Source organism: Thamnophis sirtalis, unplaced genomic scaffold (genome assembly GCF_051295495.1).
Source record: "Thamnophis sirtalis isolate CommonGarterSnake01/CBP01778 unplaced genomic scaffold, rThaSir2_p1.2 scaffold_15, whole genome shotgun sequence".
Taxonomy (NCBI): domain Eukaryota; kingdom Metazoa; phylum Chordata; class Lepidosauria; order Squamata; family Natricidae; genus Thamnophis; species Thamnophis sirtalis.
The window spans coordinates 39,261,699-39,277,965 of NW_028261395.1; the positions used below are offsets into that span (position 1 = coordinate 39,261,699).

General features: G+C 44.6%; 1 protein-coding gene across 2 annotated transcripts in view; it reads left to right on the plus strand.

The window, feature by feature from the left end:
• The window catches only part of LOC106543170 (msx2-interacting protein), a 59,001-nt gene that overhangs the window by 15,783 nt on the left and 26,951 nt on the right, over window positions 1–16,267 (plus strand). The window lies entirely within an intron of this gene.

The window sequence follows — 16,267 nt, forward strand, 5'->3', positions numbered from 1 at the left end:
TTCCAGGCAAAGAACTGCGGCACTGTAAAAAAATAAAAATAAAACAGAAATATATCATCCCATTTATATTTTCAAGGAAAGGGCCTACCTAACCAGACCGTAGAAGTAGGAATGGAATGGAAAGGAAAGGAATAAGGACTATAGAATAGAGTAGAAAATAGAATAGAATTCTTTATTGGCCAAGTGTGATTGGGCACACAAGGAATTTGTCTTTGGTGCATAGGCTCTCAATGTACATAAAAAGACAAGATACATGCATCAAGTACACCCATAAATGATTGGGAGGTGGGAAAGATAACGATAAACAGAAATATATCATCCCATTTATATTTTCAAGGAAAGGGCCGACCTAATCAGACCATAGAAGTAGGAATGGAATAAGGAATAAGGACTATAGAATAGCCTTTTCCCCAATCCAGCCTGTTTTTCTTTTTAATTCTTCCTCCTTTCCCCCAATTAAAAGAGGCTTCACCCTTTGGAAAAAAATCTTCCCTTGCTTCAAAGGGCGATTAGTAAAACCTGCCATCAGCTTGGATTAATGTCAGTAAATAGATGCTCTTTAACACACTGAAATAAGCAGCTGGCCAGCAGTCCTTGTGTGAAAGGGTGGGGGTGGAGGAATGCAGCCATTCTAGTTCTCACCTTCATTAGACTTTAGAACGTGGTTTAAAGCAAGGAGGAGTTAAGGCATCTTGTCTTTTCATAGCATGTCAGCACTTGAAGAAATATGCTAGAAAGACAGGGGGGAAAAACATGTTAACTTTATGAGTGACCAGTGGAGACTTTTCCCAAGTTGAATCCTACCTAGCAATATCTTCTTCCTGCCTTTTTCATGTTTTATTTTTAAACCTCAGCTGCTGAACATGCTCTCTGGAGCTGATCCAAATTCACTTGGTACCTCCTTAGTGTCCTCTCTTCAGATTTAAAAGCTTGTTGAATTTGAAAAGCTTTTCGTCAACTTAATCCTGGGATGTTTCTTTGGGCTGTTTTTCTGCATTGTCCACAAGCAGTAGGGCTTTACGGCGAGTCCAACTTTCCCTGAAAGAGATATAATCGATTCTCCTTTTAAAACTGGAAGCCCAATTTGAGACAAAGTTAAAAAGCACTGAGTCAACATTGAGGCTTTCAAAATTGGCTGGTGAGCTTGAGTTCATTTGATTTTTCTGTCTGTCTTGTCATCCTCAACTCCCAGAGTGAAAGCAGAGAGTGGTGGCAAACTTAATTTCCTTAAGGCCAGTTCCCTGGCCTTTTCCTCCTGCTTGCCCCTTCCATTCTTTCCACCTCAGGAATTTGCCAGCAAAGGATGAATCATTGGCAAAGAGTGGTATGTTGATGTCTGTGTCTGTGTGTGTAGTTTTGTGGTTTGGACAAAAGCTGCAATCGCAGCAGACACAGTTTCAGGTGATTTTGGTCCAGGGAAGGCAACTCCTCTAGCAAGGAGGTTATTATGGTGCAGGTCCCAGTTTCTCCATAAAACCAGGGGAGGATTGTTGACGGAAGAGAAATCCTGCGTAAAATGGATGGTCAGGGCTGGTTTCTTCCAGTCCACTCAGCTACTACACCTTTCCTCAAATGATGACTTGACTTGTCGTGTGGCTTGGAGAGTCCCCAATTCAGTGGCTGTTTTTCCATTTTCACAGGTTGCACAAGCCTGTCTCCCATCTGATCCAAGCCGAGTCTTAAATATTTCCCCCAGGATCCTATGCCATTTCATGCCTTGTTAATTGTTAACACAGATTCTTTTTTCCCTGCAGCCCTTTTAGAGGAAGGCAGCTTTGTTTGCTTATATATGTGTGTGTGTGTATGTGTATATGTGTATATGTATGTATATTTCCTTTCATACGGTTTCTCTCAGGAGCGGCTTCCTTAGGTCAGATGCCTTAGAGATGAAATTGGTGTGGATTTGCATTGGATGTAGAACTGATGGTTTGATTCAGCCTCTGTTTATAATTTGAAAGCTGTCCTCGTTAATACAGCTGACGTTGAACACCTTTGGTTGTCCCAACTGCTTACTTTACGTAGTAACAGGGAATGTGGTTGTCAGATGTATTTGTGAGGGGGGAAAAGCAGTGTTTCTTTTCAAGGCTGCCTATTGATATAGTTTCTTTCTTTGAAAAGTAATTTCAGTGTTATACTTCCTAAAGTAAATCTCACAGAGGAACAATACCTTAATAAAACGGTTGATAGAAGCTTGGTATGCAAACATTACCTTGCCTAAAAACCCTCTTCTGGCGCTGTCTTGCTCTCCCCCCCCCCCCCGTGTGTGTGAGAGAGAAAGATGCATGTCAAATGTATTGCAAAGCAGTATATATGGAATTCATTTTATTTTGTTCCTTCAAACCTATTTCTAGGAAGTCTTGCAAAAAGTGAAAAAATAAAAACAAATTTAATCAATTAACATGGAGGAGGCCGCTGCACCCCCACTCCCGTCGACCCACCCACTTTTGAATAAATATGCATGGATCTTAAATTCTTCTTTTCAGAGGCTGTGCAAAAGAAAACAAAGGAGGCTTCAAGGCTTCATTATTGATAAGCGAAGCCCACAGCAGCATATTCTGCAGGAGTTGCTGGATCCAAATTCTGCAGGCAACGCAAGGAATTCCTCGTTTGAGTCTCCCAAACCAGTCTGAACTGGAATCCTCCAGCCAGATTTGGCTGCTTGCCACCTCCTGGTAGACTCTGTCCTCCTTGCCTGATTGTTGTTTTTATTTTTCCAAAGCTGGGTTAATTGGGAGGGGGGGGGGAGAGAAGGTGGGACTGGCAAGGACTTGGGACAGTCCTGGCAGAGGAAAAGGGAGGGGGGCTTGCAGATTCCCCCTCTTTGAAAGTGGAGGTGAGAGGAATGGAATTGGGTTCTGCCGGTTGGAAGGTCTGTCGTCAAACGACACAATAACCCAGCTACTTTTCTACACTCAAAATTCAGAAAATATTTCTCTCTAAAGAAACCTGTCTCCTCAAACTGTTTATAATGGAAAACGGTATCTTATACCGATTTCTACATACAGTACAGCATCAGGAGAAGACGGAGTAAATCACAATGGATACTGAGAGGGGTTTTATTTTTACTACCACGGTTTAAATAGCCCAGCAGATTGGATCATGAACCCACTACAGCGGGAATAAAGTGAATCAGATTTAGCTGAGCTGGCTCTCTTAAGCATCCCCTCTGAGACTTTACTTCGTACAGCAGGTGATTAAACTTTATTTCCCTTTGTTCACCCTTCTTTTTTTTTTTTACAATTTGTTAGTCCAAAGTAATTCATTTGAACAAAGTTAAATTTTTCCACTGTCTGCCAGCAGAACTAAAAAATGTAATTTGGCAAAGGTCTCTGACTACTTTTTATCATTCCCTTTCAACTCTTGTTAGTAGGCATATTTTGCCTGCTCTTACATTAAAATATTCTCTAGCCCTTGGTTACAATACGACTCTGCAGTGTTGATAATTCTGGTGGTGGCAGGACATAACAAAGGTGTTGACCCAGAGGTGACCCGGTTCAGCCGAACCGGTAGTGATATGAAGGCCTGGGTCGCTGGAACTAGCAGCAATCCAGGCCTGCCATGTCCCGAACCGGTTCCCTGGTTGCCGCCATCCCTGCTGCCATCATGTTTTTTTAAATTCTGTGCATGCACAGAACAATTTTAATTGAAATGCGCATGCACGTGCACCATGCATTCAGCACACACACGAGTGCAAAGCTTGTGCACACACAAAGCACATGCATGAGCAAACGGGCAGTAAAGCCGGCCAGAACCTACTCCTGGCATGACCCTTGCTGTACAGTACCATATTTTTCGGACTATAAGACGCTCCGAACTATAAGACCCTTTTGGGTTATAGCTTTTGGGGAGGAAAACAGGGGGGAGGGGAAATCTGCCTCCCAGCATCCATTTGGTATTCAACTGGCCCGTTTGGCGCAGCCCATTCACCACTGCTGCCTGTTTGCTGCCGTGGCCCATTCTAGAAAAGCTGATCGGCACCGCACCAACACCCCTCCCCCAGCTGCAATATTCGGAGTATAAGACGTACAAACATTTCCACTGACTCTTCTGGTGGGACAAAGTGAGTCTTATACTGCGAAAAAATTTGTACAAGCAGAAATGTTCCTCTCTCTAACCTTAAAGGCAATTTTAATTTGAATGCTTGCATGTCAGAAGGCCTGCACTAATTTTCAGTCAGCGTTCCAGGCCTAATTCAGAATACTGTGATTAACTTTCAAACAGAAACGCCCGCAGCTTGAATGTGACGGATGGTCCCTCTCAAATATGTCTACCTGATACTTTAAAATGGCCTCTTTAATGAGGTAGGAGAGCCAGTTTGGTGAAGTCGTTAAGGTGTCAGGTGCCTTGCCTTAGGTACTAAGCCAGCTTGGATGATCTTAACCCTAGGAAACAGACAATGACAAGCCAGTTCTGAGTCAACAGTGAGGAAGGAGGGAGGGAGGGAGGGAGGGAGGAAGGAAGGAAGGAAGGAAGGAAGGAAGGAAGGAAGGAAGGAAGGAAGGAAGGAAGGAAGAGATGCTTGGTTGTCTAGAACTTGCATCAAAAATAGGTATCAGGTGACCCGTTTCCCCCAAAACAGGGAAAATACTTTTAAATACTGTTTGGGTGTTAGATCTCAAAACATATTGCTCCTCTTCTTCACTTAATGTTGTTTTTATATCGACTTTATGCTACTTCAGATTGGTTTCTATGCCGATTGCCTCATTGGTTTTCCTTACTATATAGATTGTTTTGACTTTATTTGGGTTTTGATGTCGATTTTAAAGCTGTGGGAATCCCCCAGACGACTGGGTCAGTTGTTTGGACTGTTTTAAATAACAATTTTGGTTTTAGTGCTCGTTGGGTTCTCCGGGAGTGGGCCGTGCCCTCCACAGAATATGGAGGATGTGCAGATACATTTCCTTTATTTGGGCGTTTGAATGTTTAAAATCCAAGGTCATCTTTGGAGAACCTTTGGCGGTTGGTCTCCACAAAACTGTTCCAGGATTTTTTCTCTTCAAACTTTTCCAATGCAAACTGTTATCTAAAGCCAGCCTGCTGATTTCCAAATGTTGTGTTTTAGGCTATAGGCTTCTCAGAGACTCAAAATTTCTAATTACATTTGTTTCAATTTTAGCACAGTCTTTACAATCATCAATGAAGTACCAATTTTTTACTTTTTTAAAAAGCAATTAACTGCTGGATGGTATACAGTTGGAAGACTTGATGCGTTGTTAGTATTGCTGTTTCTCAAAAGGCACACAGTTTTGGAGGTGTGCATTTTTCAAGTGATAAATAAACTGCACTTATTAAAATTAAGAAATACATTCCATTTGTAAATAGTTTCAACAACATTAGTAGCCAGAATCTAAATTAAAAGATTTGGCATTAGCAACAAGTTCTGCCTTCTGTTCACACTCATTTGCCTCCATTTGAAAAAAAGAAAGATGAATCTGTATGTATTCATTAACTAACTGGATACCCGTGCTTCATGACGAAACTATGTAATCAGGCTATGCAGGAGAAATTAAGTTCACAATCCGTTGACTCAATGGTGGTTGGTGATTGAAACACATAAGGGAGTATCGCTCCCGCTGCCTTGAGTCTGGAAGCAGTTCCATAGATGGAAGGCATAGACATTTTGGTAAGGTACCGACATTTAGTACTGTAAGGAGCCGCAGACCGCTCCTCAGTGAAGGAGTGGAACATCTGAGGTAACGGAATGTGAGGCAATTGGCAGTTGGAACAGAGTTATTTTCAGGTGGGGAGAGGGAGTAGAATGTCTAACTCCTTAGCATCAGAGCATGTTCATATAAGGCGACTGGCAGTTGGAACAGAGTTCTTTTCAGGTGGGGAGAGGGAGTAGAACTCCTTAGAATAAGAACGCGTTAATTACTGTATATGAAATACTAATGATCTGATGGTCATTTTGAAAAATCCTTACTTAGCGAGTACCTAGAAGCCCAGAGGAACATATGTGCCAAAAATTCAAGTTCATGTGTTTTACAATTCTGGAGATAACGTGATGATGCATGAGTGGTATTTTGTTTTTATATATGTTTTACCATGTTTATGAGCCACTAAGCTCCTGAAGATAAGTTTGCATTATAAGTTAAGCTTATATAAACATAAAAGTAAAGGCTACCTCCTATTCAAGGAACAATAATTAAAAATTATCACGATCTGGAAGCGTTTAGGAATTATGGATTATGGATTTCTAGACAACCATTTAGTTTCGACTCTGAAAGTACTAATGATTAAATATATAAAGAAAATGTTAGCTCTGTTTTGGGCATAAAACAAGGGCCAGTGTTTCATGTTTTCTTTGTTCCAATACCAGTTGTATTTTTCTTATATCTTTCATAGTTTTATCATTATGTTACGGAAAGGAAGAAAATTCAACCAGCTATTACCATTTAGTGGAATGTGCTAAAAAAGATGCAGCATGAATAATTATGCTTTCCTTGGTGTAATCACATGACATCTCATTAGTAGCAGACTGCTGCAGCGTGTCACATTTTGCAAAATATGCAAAAGAGTTTTTCTACGCCTTCCTTTCAGGAAGATGGATTTTCCTGGTCGGTTTGTCAGGGAGAAAAAGGAGGATTGTGAAGACCAGTAGATGGGAATTTATTTTCATTTTTTGGTTGATGTTGCAAGTGTACTGAACAAAAGATTTCTCCTGCAAGAACTTGCTTATTATATGCCAGGACTCTTGCTGGAGACTCTCCTGCATATTCTGGGAGCCTCTGAAATTCAGCTGGTCAAAAGAATGTGAAGATGTTTTGTTCAAAAGCTGGAACAAACTGTGGTGTTTCAGCAGTTCTTGCCAAACAATTCAGATTGGCTGCAAATCAGCAGAAAGGAAGGCTAGGAAGTTTTATTTTTTCCAGATTTGGGCCTGGAAAGCAAAATCTGGAGGAATGCTTAAGTGTTTATACTGGGTAAGTACGACCATTCTGGTGTGTATCCCTGTTTTATCCGGAGTCCTCTTTCCAGCAACTCCCAGCCCCTCATTCTAGTTTTCTAGCATCTTCCCTCAGCTCCTTCTCTGCTTTCTCTTAGTTGATGCTGTTGTCCATGCCTTTAAGGTAAAGATAAAAATTCCCCTCCTCGCACATACGTGCTAGCTGTTCCCGACTCTAGGGGGCGGTGCTCATCTCCCTTTCAAAGCCGATGAGCCAGTGCTGTCGGAAGACGTCTCCATGGTCATGTGGCCGGCATGACTCAACCCCAAAGGTGCATGGAACGCTGTTACCTTCCCACCAAAGGTGGCCCCTATTTTTCTACTTGCATTTTTTACGTGCTTTTGAACGTAAGGTTGGGCAAAAACTGGGACAAGTAGTGGGAGCTCATTCCCTTACGCGGCGCTAGGGATTGGAACTGCCGAACTGCCAACCTTTCTGATCGACAAACTCAGCGTCATAGCCACTGAGCCACCACGTCCCTTTGTCCATGCCTTTATCCTGCTCTTAAACCCCCATTTCATTTCATGTATGGACTAAAACATGCCCACGTTCTGGGTTTTGGGACAGAGCAGCTGTTTGTGCCTAGCAGAGTTCATGCGCTAAACCTCTTCTTCATTCCTGGTCAGTTGTAAGACTGAATAAGGGTCTTTGGGGGTGAGCCACGGAGTCGCTCTTCATCTCCAAAGGCCTTTCTAATGTGAGGCTTCTCCCAAAAGGCTGGCTTGGAAAAAAACAACTCTCAGTAATACAAGGGCTTCTGATAAATAGATTTATTGTGCAAAAGGAGACAGCATTCTTTTAGAATGCCAGCAGTTTGCTGTGTACAGATAGTCCTCAACTTACAACAGTTCACTTAGTGACCATTCAAAGTTACAACAGCACAGAAAAAGGGGACTTATGGCTCTTTTTCACGCTTGCGACCTTCGTAGTGTTCCCAAGATCCTGTAATCAAAATTCAGATGCTTGGCAACTGACTCGTACTTACGACTTGTTGCTGTGTCCCAAGGGCATGTGATTCCCCTTTTGTGACCTGATGAGCAAAATCAATGGGGCAGCCAGGATTTGTACTCCTTGCAGACAGCTGGTCATTTGCATCCTTTTAGAGAGCCACTTGGAGGTTCATCTGTGTCCTTGGGGTCACCTGAGTAGTGCAAATGGGTGTGGAGCCTTCTTGGCCACTCTTTTGAAGACAGCAAAGTCCACATTTTGGTCAGAGAGGACTGCTGGTTTGAAAGAGTGGTCAAAGAGGCCATCTATGTCAAAATTGAACAGCCCTCTCTCAACAGTGGGGGGTGGGAAATACAACATCCTCTATCTCCAGTTTACAACACAGTCCTTTCAGCAGTTCAAAGAAGGCCCTGTACACATGTGCTCAGGTGACTCTGAGGACAGGGACGAACCTCCAAGTGGCCTCAATGACTCTCTCAAAGGATGCAAATGACCAGCTGTCTGCAAGGATTATAAATCCTTCCATTCCCCACCATCCTCCAGTCAGCTGAAGAAGCTTTTTGGATGAGAAGCGAAACATCTTCAAAGAAAACACCAGAAAGTCCTGTTGCCTCTTGAAAAAGCACATTTGGGACAACCAGGACCTAGATGACTGAGAATCTCCATAGACAAAGTCCACCTTCCTACACCTCTTTCCATGTGTTGTTATCAACTAGGAACTCTTCTTTATTTTGGGCTGCAGTGATGACTTTCCTGTTTCTCTTATTTTTAGAAACGATGCCTTAACATCATAAGCCCCTTGTTTCCTTGGGACGATGTTCGCAGACTTAAAAGTTCTAAGCATTCTTGAGGAACGAGTTGAGCTTTTGGAAATGTTTCAGTTTTGTTACAATAAGAATGATTTCTGATAGTTTAGGGTTGATGGCTGCTTTGAACTAGCATCTGTTTCTTAAAAGTTTTTTGTTTTAACTTACATGATTGTCTAATTTAGACACAAATGTTCAGGCTTTGCCCTTTCTTCAGGCTTGGGGAATGGCTCCACTTTTCTGCCATTCAGCTTTAAAGGTAAAGGTTCCCCTCACACATATGTGCTAGTCATTCCTGACTCTAGAGGGTGGTGCTCATCTCTGTTTCATAGCCGAAGAGCCAGCGCTGTCCGAAGACAGCTCTGTGGTTGTGACCAGCATAACTGAACCCCAAAGGTGCAAGGAACGCTACTCCCTTCCCACCAAAGGTGGTTCCTATTTTTCTACTTGCATTTTTTACGTGCTTTCGAACTGCTAGGTTGGCAGAAGCTGGGACAAATCACAGGAGCTCACTCCCTTACGTGGCACTAGGGATTCCAACTGCCAGTCTTTCTGATCGACAAGCTCAGTGTCTTAGCCACCAAGCCACCTTGTCCCTCCTCCAGCTTTAACAAACATTATAATTCGATGCTCAGATGGAAAATATTTCCAAATTTTTCTGGAATTCTATTGTTTAAGTGGAGCACTTGCCCCAAAATAAAAAGCCAGTTGTAAGAAGTGGCTGTGGAGAGGCCTAAGGGGCAACTCTAGGAAAAGGCCTAGAGAAGCTTGGCCTTCTCCGGGTTCCATCTGCCAGCCAATGCCGGCTGGTGACCCCCCCTGGGGAGAGCCTTCTCTGTTGCTGCTCCGGCCCTCTGGAACGAGCTCCCTGTGGAGATCCGGACCCTTACTACCCTCCCGACCTTCCGTAAAGCTACTAAGTCCTGGCTGTTCCGGCAGGCTGGGGGCTGTTAAAGCACCCAGCCCCGTCTTAATTGTGACTGTTGTGGATTTTAAAATTGTTTGTATTGTCTTATTTATTCCCTCCTCTGTTTATTGTGAGCCGCCCGGAGTCCTTCGGGAGTGGGCGGCATACAAAACCAATAAACCAAACCAAAAGGGAGGGGGGACTCTCCCTGGTGTTGAACAAAGAACACAAGGGAGGGAAAGCAGATTTCTGCCTCTTTCTCTCGCTGATTAACCTGATCAGCAACGAATTTTATTTAACTATTTTAAAAAAACGTTTGCAGCTGCAGGATCAATTGGAGCAAAAATTGGCTGACCTTTGAGGATAGTTTTATTGGCGTGAGAGAGGCTTTCTTTGCAGAGTCTTAACCTACGCCGAAGTAAAGTGTAGCATGGGTTGTGGGTTTTTCCAGAGCGCAACTGCAGAAGGAGAAGAGCCTTTGCGGCAGTGCCGCGATGAGCTAATCCATCCTGAAGTCGACTTTGGAGGACAGTTTGGGAAATGCAAGCACCCGATTACTCCCTTTTCTCTTCTTAGATGAAAGGCATGTGAAGCAGGAAGAGACGGCACTTAAATTAAGAGTGAGCGAGTCCCACTAACGCACAACACTCAGGGGCAATGAAGAAATCTCTCTTAAATGGGATGACAAGCACCCCAAAAGGACCACCATGCTTCTGGATTCTGCTGGAACGCACGACGGTTATACACAAGCTTAATTTTAGCTGGAAGATGGGGAAAAGCCTGATAGTTTATCCACACAAACTTAAGTCAGCTGCCAGCATTAACAAGTATGACATGACATGCTGGGGCCACCAGCTGATCGCTTGGCTTATATAGGTCAAAGTTGTAGGAGAAAATAAGTTCACCTTGGCAGCCTGTGTTACACACACACACACACAAACACACACACACACGGTTCCACCACAAATGCGCGAACGACAAAAGCGCGCCTGACTAAACCGCGGTGACAAAACCGCGCCGACAAAACTGCGCGACGAATGAGCGCTGAAGCGCGCCGACAGAAGCGCGCTGTAACATAACCCTAAACATAACCCTAAACCTTACCTTAACTTAAATTGCGCTTCTGTTGGCGCGCTTTTGACATCGCGGTTTTGTCGGCGCGCTTTTGACATTCGCGCTTTTGTCGGGTCACGCACACACACACGTTGAGTCTGGTGCTTGCTTGTCCTCTGAGTTTACACTTCGTTTCTATTTCAGGTGGCTGTGCTACCATTTGTGGGCTTATCTGATTGGGCTGATTAAAAAGCCACATGCAAGAAATGGTTCTAGTGTTTCTCTGCTCACCTGACTCACATGAAGGGTCGCAGCAGGCGAAAGCTCTCATTTTCCCAACAGGAACCTGCTCCTTGGTTCGAAAGGAGCTTTGGATTCGAGGAACGTGTTGCACACCGCTCTGCACTTTTTTCCCTCTGCTGCTGAAAATGCACATGAAGTTGCTTCTAGCCAGTTCAGCTGCCTGTCATCTCTGACAAAATGAAAACTTTTTAAAGTTTGGCTCATGGGAATGTGTAGATTAAAGCTTCAGAAAGCTTCACACTCATATTTGTTACTCTTCTATCAATTCTTCAGCTGATTTACAGTTCATTTGTTGTTGTTAGTTGCGAAGTCATGTCCAACCCATTGTGACCCCATGGACAACGTTCCTCCAGGCCTTCCTGTCCTCTACCATCCCCTGGAGTCCATTTAAGCTCACACTGACTGCTTCGGTGACTCCATCCAGCCACCTCCTTCTCTGCCGTCCCCTTCTTCTTCTGCCCTCGGTCGTTCTCAGCATGAGGCTCTTCTCCAGGGAGTCTTTCTTCCTTCTCATTAGGCGGCCAAAGTATTTCAGTTTCCTCTTCAGGATCCAGCCTTCTAAAGAGCAGTCAGGGTTGATCTCTTTAGGACTGATCGGATGGATCGCCTTGCAGTCCAAGGGACTCGCAGGAGTCTTCTCCAGCACCAGAGTTCAAAGGACTCCATTCTATGGTGCTCAGCCTTCCTTATGGCCCACGTTTCACAGCCATCCATTGCAACTGGGAAAACCACAGCCTTGACTAGATGTACTTTCGTTGGCAGGGTGATGTCTCTGCTTTTAAGAATGCTGTCTAGATTTGCTATAGCTAGCCACCCTAGAAGCGAGCGTCTTTTAATTTCTTGGCTGCAGTCCCCATCTGCAGTGATCTTGGAGCCCAGGAAAAGAAAACCTATCACTACCTCCATTTCTTCCCCTACAGTTCATTATGCCTTCCCTTTGTCAATTTGCGCTTTTAAATCCAGTTTTCTGTAACGCATACAAAAGAGGAGGACCAGGATGAATACAGAGAATATTTCTGATGCCTTCCCAGATGTTTTCTCTAGCCAGATATTAGTCCTTCCAGAGCTTTTTTCAGATTCAGTTTGTTATCTGTGACTCACAGGTTAATAAATAGCCAAGCCCCCCCTGCTGGAGCAGAGGGCACATTGTGCCTGCTTCAGGGATATTTCTAACCTCACTTTGGGATTTTTTCCCCAGAATCTTGGACAGTCCTTAAAGACTGGGAGATTGGAAGGATCAACAAATGTCTTCTCAAATAGAAATCTGTTGCCCATGCCTCTCTTTGAGCTTGCTGGGCAATTGCGTGGCAGTTTGAAACCATTGGCAACTCTGTGTGGGTATAACAGAGAGAAAGGGGGAGAGGGAATGTGAGAGGGAGGGAGGGAGGGGTGTGTTTGAGTTGCTACGTCTTTATGCACTTAGTTTGTTTAATCAGCCTCCAGTCTTAGGTGATACATTAATGCTGCAGCTGTAGCTGTGTTGGATCCAAGAGCAAAGTTGGCTTTCCTTGTTCACATACGGGTTTTTGCATCCTCTGGCCTGATGGCAAAATCAGAAAGGAAGCGAAGGTTTGTCTGATAGCAAAATTGCTGGCCTCAAAGGTTCTTGGGAGTAAAACCGAGTGCTGGAGAAGCACAACCTTGCAAATAAAACTCTTTTTTTTAATCCACACCATTGTAGTATGTTGGAAGCGAATCGGTATTCTTTTTGCAAAGATCAGCATCCCTGAACGGTGATTGAAACATTCTTCAGTCAAATGAAAATTGGGTGGCACTTTAGTGCAGAGTAACAAACAGGGTTAGGTTGGCACTTCCTATCTCCTGCCAGTTGGCTGGGAGAGAAAAGACGAATTCTTTGCCCTTCCGTATCGGTCATCAGCAGTTGCTGCTTTGGGAAGGACTACATAACCCTACAGCTGTTGAAAGCCCCTCCTCCCGGTGATGATTTAGACATCTGCAGATGGCAGGTTCTGTCTTGAGAGAGGCCTTGCCTGTCATTCCCACAGACATGTTTGTCCTTCTGTGACACAAATATTTATCGTCAACAAAACAAAGGAAGTCTATTGTTTTCTTGCTGTGTTTAGACGTGTGCACAATTCAACAGTTGAACTCATTGCATTCCTAAAATTAAAATATAGATCTTGCTTGTCAAGAATGAATGATCTAGTGTGCTCTGCAACTATATAGACATTTATTTTCTCGCAATCGTTGCTTCACAGAATTGTCAGTCTAGTTAAAGGAAACCCTCTTTTACAAAAAACAAACAAAATTCTGTATGTTGAAAGAAATGAGACAGACAGTTCGATGTAGTGCAGGGATCTGCAACCTTAAACACTCAGAGCTACAAAAGTCCTAACCGGAAGCTCCCCATTTCAATTCTGGAGCCAACCGGAAGTCCAGTTCCCCTACCACAGAGTCTCCTCCTAGTGCGGCGTCCGTTTTCCTCTACTTGTCTAACCAAAAGCCCTATCAATTATGGAGCTTGCCATAGAGTCATCTCCTGGCGCACCCTGCTTCCCTTCCCCTAACCCAGTGATGGCGAACCTATGACACGCGTGTCAGTGCTGACACGAGTAGCCATTTGGGGTGACACGCACAGGATTTCATGCGATTCATCCTCGGCTCCTGCACGGCCGCCGAGGATGAAAGAATCTGTGCTGGAGGAACGGGGGGGGGGGGACGTGTGATCTCCCCCACCCACACTCACTTACTGTATCGCCACCGCCCCTTTCTGAGCGCAGGGGCTGCTGGTAAGGCGTGCGTGCCGTGCGCACACACGTCATCAGCGCGGCGAGGGAGGACCCGCAGGAGAGGAGCGCGGGAACAGTGCGCGCCTCTCTCCAGTCAGGCCGGCACAGAGAGTCTTATGTTTTTGTCGAAGTGACACACAACGCGAGTTATGCTAGATTTTTTGCCGATTTTTGACACACCACGCCAAAAAGGTTGCCCATCACTGCCCTAACCGGAAGCTCCTCTCAAAATTGTGACGGAGCCGCAGCAGAAGGATAAAAGAACCACATGCAGCTCCAGAGCCGCGGGTTGCTGACCCCTCGTGTAGTGATTAAAGGCCCTGGCCTAGAAACTGGGAGGTTGTGAGTTCTAGTCCTGCCTTGGATCCAGAGCTAGCTGGTTGGCTTTGACTCTCACTTAGCCCTAGGGTTTCTTAAGATTTAAAAGTACTTATTTCGGGGTAACTGACAGTTGGCAAGGATCAGTCAGGCACCTGTGCCCTTATGTTGAGCTGTCAGGAATTGTTGGGTCTTCCTGTTTTGGGTTATCAGAGGAAAACAGCAAGTTGCTGCATTATTTGCTCCCCCACACCCTGTCCTTTAAATAATTTAGAAACCCCATTGCTAGGAGAGAATGCCTAGTAAAAGTTCCCCTCGCACATATGTGCTAGTTGTTCCTGACTGTAGGGGGCGGTGCTCATCCCCGTTTCAAAGCTGAAAAGCCAGCACTGTCCGAAGACATCTCCGTGGCTGGCATGACTCAATGCCAAAGGTACATGGAACGCTCTTACCTTCCCACCAAAAGTGGTCCCTATTTTTCTACTTGCATTTTTTGCGTGCTTTCGAACTGCTAGGTTGGCAGAAGGTGGGACAAGTAACAGGAGCTTACTCTGTTACGCGGTGCTAGGGATTCGAACCACCGAACTGCTGACCTTTCTGATCAACAAGCTCAGCGTCTTAGCTGTTGAGCCACCACGTCCCTAGTATGCCTAGTCAAACCCTTGGGGAGGGAAAGATTTTAAAAATAGGATAGAATGCACATAGCGTGGGAATACCTTGGCTTTTTTTTTTTTTAATAAAATTCTCGGTGAAAGTTCTGCATTTTCTTTTGGAGGAAACCACATGACAATGAATTAGGCCAAAGGTCTTGAAGCCTCTTAAAGCTTATTTCTGTGTCAGTAGGAGCAACTGCCCAACCAACCTTGTCCCCAAGGAACGGCCTTAAGAGTTGGCGTGGTGGAGCAATCCTGTCGCCCCAGTCCACCTTTCCCTTTCCTCTCGACAATCAGGGATATTCCAGGAAGGGGAGGGTAGTTTAGCTTGGATTTTTCTGCAAGTTGCCGCACGGGAGCTTTTTCCGCTGTGGGGAAAGCTTGGTAGATCCCAACTCTGCACCCTTTGAACTGGAATCTGTGCCAGGAGCTCCTTTTGGAAGAGTCGGCTCGAACTGGGGAGTCAGGCTCATTTGGCTAAGCACTGATCACCTGGCACAAACTCTTTCTCACCTGACCTAGGACGGTGCCAAGAAGCGTTCTGCAACCATGGCGTATTGGTGTCTTATGTCTCTTCTTAGTTGCCGTAATGCTTTTCTATTGCTGGCAAATGCTTCCTTTTCCACTTACACTGTCGCTTCTTCACTCACCTGCGCATCTGAATGCAACCTTCTGCTCATTTTGCCCAGAGGCGCTAATGAGAACCATGCCAGTTCTCTGGTGGTAGAAGTCCTTAGTCTTTGTACAGCTCCCTCAGGTATGCAAGACGCCCTTTTATGCAATGCACTTTATGACCTGGCCTTTTTTTGCCAACTTACGCATCTCTCCATGCAGTCAGATGTGAACGAACGTTTTGTTTTAAAGTTTGAAGTGAGTTGTGAATGTGGTACTTTTATTTTCAGCTAAATTCCTTTTCCAGAGTTTTATTGGGGCTTTTATTCTCCCCTTCCGCATACCACCCTGTTTCCCTGAAAATAAGACCTCCCCAGATAATAAGCCCAATTGGACTTTGGAGCGCATGCACTAAAATAAGCCCTCTCTGGAAATATTGCAACACAGCAGCAGCCTTCAGGTGACCACACTCGCCGCCTCCTGAATCTCAAAAATAATAAAACCTCCCTGAAAATAAGGCCAAGTGTTTATTTTGGAGGTCAAAAGAAAATAAGACCCTGTCTTATTTTTGAGGAAACACGGTATGTTTCTCCCTTCCATGTTAAACATTTGTACAGGTAGTCCTCAACTTACGGACACACTTGAGGCCAACATTTCTGACGCTAAGTGAAACATTTGAACATAAGAACGGTTGCAGGAACTGGGGTATATCTAGTTGAATGAAAAGAAGGACTAGGGGAGACATGATAGCAGTCTTCCAATATCTCAGGAGCTGCCACAAAGAAGAGGGAGTCAAGCTATTCTCCATAGTGGGGGAAGTAGCATCCAGACTGGGTTGACCTCATCCGCTCATTGATTGGACTGAGTCTGACAAGACTGTTAAGCCACGCCCTTGTCACTAGGCAGATCCAGTTTTCGACTCAGTCCCTCAATGAGGATGGATGTGTCATAGCGTTTCTCCTCAGAAATA